A 4,257-nucleotide genomic window follows, 5' to 3' on the forward strand; every position below is an offset into this window, starting at 1 on the left:
ATTTTTAGTAGAGACGGAGTCTCACTCTTGCTCAGGCTGGACTCGAACTCCTGACCTTGAGCGATCCAGCTGCTTCAGACTCCCAGAGAGCTAGGATTACAGGCGTGAGCCACCGCGCCTGGCCTATGTTGGAAGTATTTCACAACGAAAAGTTAAAAAACAACAACAGCAACAACGAAGATCCCAGCCTCCCTCTGGGGTGGGTCGTTCCTCCCTGGGTCAGGCAGTCCTGCAGTGCAAAGGAAGGGGCACTGTCTGGTTGTTCCTGCTTCTGTTCCCCAGGAAGGGGGTACATACGGGCCTCCGGGTCTCTTGGCGAGGAGGGAAGGGAGGCCTCTGAAGCTTCCCCACCTCCCAAGGGGCTGTCAGGACAGGATCAGCCCAGCAGAGGCAGCTAAGTCTGGGTGTGGAAGGTCGGGAAGGGGGTCTTGCAGACTCCTCTCTGCAGTGCATACGTACAGGCTCCTACAGTGGCACGTAAGTGCAGAGTGTACCTGCTAGTCTAGGCACACATGGTGTATGGGCACATACAAGCACACACAAGGACGTGTGCGCACTGCGGGCATATGTGAACACTCACAGGTATAAGTATATCTAGGTGCAAACAGATCCTCTGGGAGAACTTCGTGCAGCCCAGCGGTGGGTGCAGTGGCCAGGCAGGGAGACTGGGGGAGAAAGTAGGAGGGAGTCCTGGGCACAAGGTGTATGGAGAGGTTGGGCTGCACTTGGGGATCCCAGGAAGTGCAGTGGCCCCAGTTCTCTTGCTAGGAACTCAGTGTCTCCCTGGCCAGCTAGAATCAAGCCTCTCCTCGGGGTTCTGCCTGCCAGCAAAGGCAATCAGAGCCAAGAAAATGCCCTACTTTTTGAGTGATGGGGTCAGCTGGTAGTTGACGGGCACGGGGTGATGTAGACACATGTCCATCCACACTGGCCTCCCACAAGCCTCTGTGCAGAGGGTCCAACTGTGCCTGCAGGCAGAGGGGCCCTTCCTGAACCACCCACTCTGCCTCCATGCCCATACCCTTGCCTGACTCCTGCCGACCGCCTGCCTCCCGCCTGCTCCCTCCTGCATGCGTCCCTCATTGACCACGATTTCCACTTGCCTGAGGATTTGACTGTATCCTGTAGACCTTCACCTGGCCCACAGCACTCCCCAGGAGCTGGTTTCTAGGTTTGTCTCTGACTATATGTGGCACTCAGGCTGGAAGAAGTTCCTATGTGTGTGGGGGATGGAGGTAGGGAAGGGGCTCAGAGAGCTGAGACAGAGAGAAGCCATTTCTAATTAACAGCTTACAACACAACTATGGGCATAATTAGCACATGGCTACTTTTTTTTAAGCATCACATTTTAAAAAAATCACTATTTACAAGTCCATGTTCTGGTTCAACCTCAAAAACAGCCCCAAATGGCCAGGCACGGTGGCTCACGCCTGTAATCCTAGCTCTCTGGGAGACTGAGATGGGCGGATCGTTTGAGCTCAGGAGTTCGAAACCAGCCTGGGCAAGAGCGAGACCCTATCTCTACTAAAAAAAAAATAGAAAGAAATTAGCTGGACAACTAAAAATATATAGAAAAATTAGCCGGGCATGATGGTGCATGCCTGTAGTCCTTGCTACTTGGGAGGCTGAGGCAGGAGGATCGCTTGAGCCCAGGAGTTTGAGGTTGCTGTGAGCTGATGCCATGGCACTCTGGCAACAGAGTGAGATTCTGTCTCAAAAAAGAAAAAAAAAAGCCCAGAAGCTCTACTTTGGTGGTCTCCAACAACTCACTGGGCAAGCTCTCTCTTTCAGCCTCAGTTTCCCCAACCCTGCCTGACTGTATCTCTGTACCCCTACCTGAATGCTAGAGACCTCCAAGCCCAACTGGAAGAGGAGGAGGAGAGGTGGGAAGTGTCTGACCCCTCTGTTCCAGGGCCATTCCCTTCCTCTGTTTGGCAGATGCCTTCAGGGAGGAGTAGGTAGGGTAGTGGGCTGGGCTTGGCTCCTCCCAGCTTTAGATTGCTGATTGGGTGCGCATCATCCCAGCTCCATGTGTTTAGTGATGTTGACAGTTTGGCCATGGTGGGAGTATTTACACTACAGAAACTGGCAAGTGCTACAAGACTCCGTCCCCCATCAGTGGGTTGTTTACACCACTGGGAAACGTTGTTTCCCAGACTCCTGCGGAGGCTCTCAGCCTGACCCTGCTGTGCATGGGCTGCAGGGGCAGGAGACAGATGTTATGGGCAGGAGAAATGCAGGTGGGGCGTGGATTACGGAGGGAGGTGGCAGTGGGTATGGGGAACAGGCACTGTTAGACCAGAGGGTGGGCTGGGTTCAGGGGAACAGGGGCTGCCCGCTTGATCCTGATACCCCCTCTGCACCCAGGTGTGACCGTTCCTTTTGCATGGAGACCCTTTGCCTTCTCTGCCTATCACAATCTGACCTTCAAGGCCCAGCTGGATGTCACCCCTCTCTGGGAGGGTTCCCGGATGCCCTTCCGGGCAGTGCGGATGCTGTCTGGAGGCAGCTAGAGCCCCAACATTTACCTGTGTGACTTTGGGTGACTTAACTGTGCAGAACCTTGGTCCCCTTCTCTGTAAAATAGAGGTAAGGATATTTATGTCAACACAGTGTGAGCACTGAGAAAGGTCACCTATGGGACACACGCAGCACAGGGCTGGCACAAAACTAACACCTGACAAATGGCAGTTCGACTTCCCTCCTCTTGTCTGGCCCGTGGCAGATTGCAGGCACCACTGGTTAGCCTGAGTCACGATAATTGTAAATGCCCCAACTCAGCCAGATTGGCTGTCAGATCGGATTTTTAAAACATCCAGATTCACGCTGTTTACAAAAGACACACGTAAAGCAAGGATATGGAAGGTTGAACATGAAAGGATAGAAAATACTTACCAAAAGAAAGCTGGTCTATCTACAAACACACCAAACAAAATAGTATGTAAGACCAAAAAAATTAGGTTATTAAGTCTGAAATGTATGATTTCCTTAAGTACTAAGTTTGACAGTTGGTATCTCTGACATTTTCACTCTGACACTTCTTGTTTTATTTTTATTGTGAAGGTACATCCTTGGTCTTTCATGTTTTGGCTTATGATTATCTTTCAAATTTTTTTAGAGCAATTTTTGTGAAACCATGAGTAAGTCAAAACTTCATGTTATTTTCGAGTATGAGTTCTGTTGTGGAACCAATGCGGCATAAATAGCTCGAAATATCAACGAAGGGTTTGGGAAGGATGTGGCTAATGAATGTATAATACGTCGATGGTTTGAGAAGTTATGTTCTGGTGATTGTAATCCTTTTTTAAAAAATTTATTTGTGTATTTACTTTTGGAGACAGAGTCTCGCTCTGTTGCCCGGGATAGAGTGCCGTGGGTCATCATAGCTCACAGCAACCTCAAACTCCTGAGCTCAAGTGATCTTCCTGCCTCAGCCTCTCCAGTGGTGATTCTAATCTTGAAAATGAGCCAGGTTGGCGACCTGAGCCCAAGGTGGATAATGATGAGCCGAAAGCTGTAGTGGAAGCGAATCCATCTCAACCTATGCGAGAATTAGCAGCAAGGTTTGACGTTACTGTTCCAACAATGTTGGACCATTTAAAACATATGGGCAAGGTAAAGAAGCGGGATAGATGGGTTCCGCAAGAATTAGTGAGTGTCAGAAGAGAAATTGTCTCGAAGCTTGCTTTTCTTTGCTGTCACGATATAAAGGCAAAACCATTCTACACCGTATTGTTACGTGTGATGAAAAATGGGTTCTTTTTGACAATCACAAGCATTTGGCACAATGGTTGGATAAAGATGAAGTGTCAAAACACAGTCCAAAATCGGATATTCTAAAAAAAAACTAATGGTGTCAGTTTGGTGGTCTGGCTCTGATATTATCCACTACAGCTTCATGAAACATGGTCAATCCATTACAGTGGATGTCTACTGCAACCAATTGGATGAAATGATGAGGAAGCTTGTGATTAAGCAGCAGAGACTGGTCAATAGAGACAGGCCAATCCTCTTGCAAGACAACGCTCGACCACACGTCGCACAAACAATGCTGCTCAAACTACAGAGGCTGGACTTGGAAACTCTCTGTCATCCACCATATTCACCAGACCTTGCGCCAAGGGACTGCCACTTCTTCCAGGCTTTGCTAAGTGAAAGAAGCTAGTCATGAAAGGCCAGATATTGTATAATCCCATTGACATGAAATGTCTAGAATAGGCCAAACTATAGAGAGGGGAAGAAGATTGGCGGTTGCCA

This window comes from Propithecus coquereli, unplaced genomic scaffold (assembly GCF_000956105.1).
Source record: "Propithecus coquereli isolate 6110/MARCELLA unplaced genomic scaffold, Pcoq_1.0 Scaffold390, whole genome shotgun sequence".
In the NCBI taxonomy this organism is placed as follows: Eukaryota; Metazoa; Chordata; class Mammalia; order Primates; family Indriidae; genus Propithecus; species Propithecus coquereli.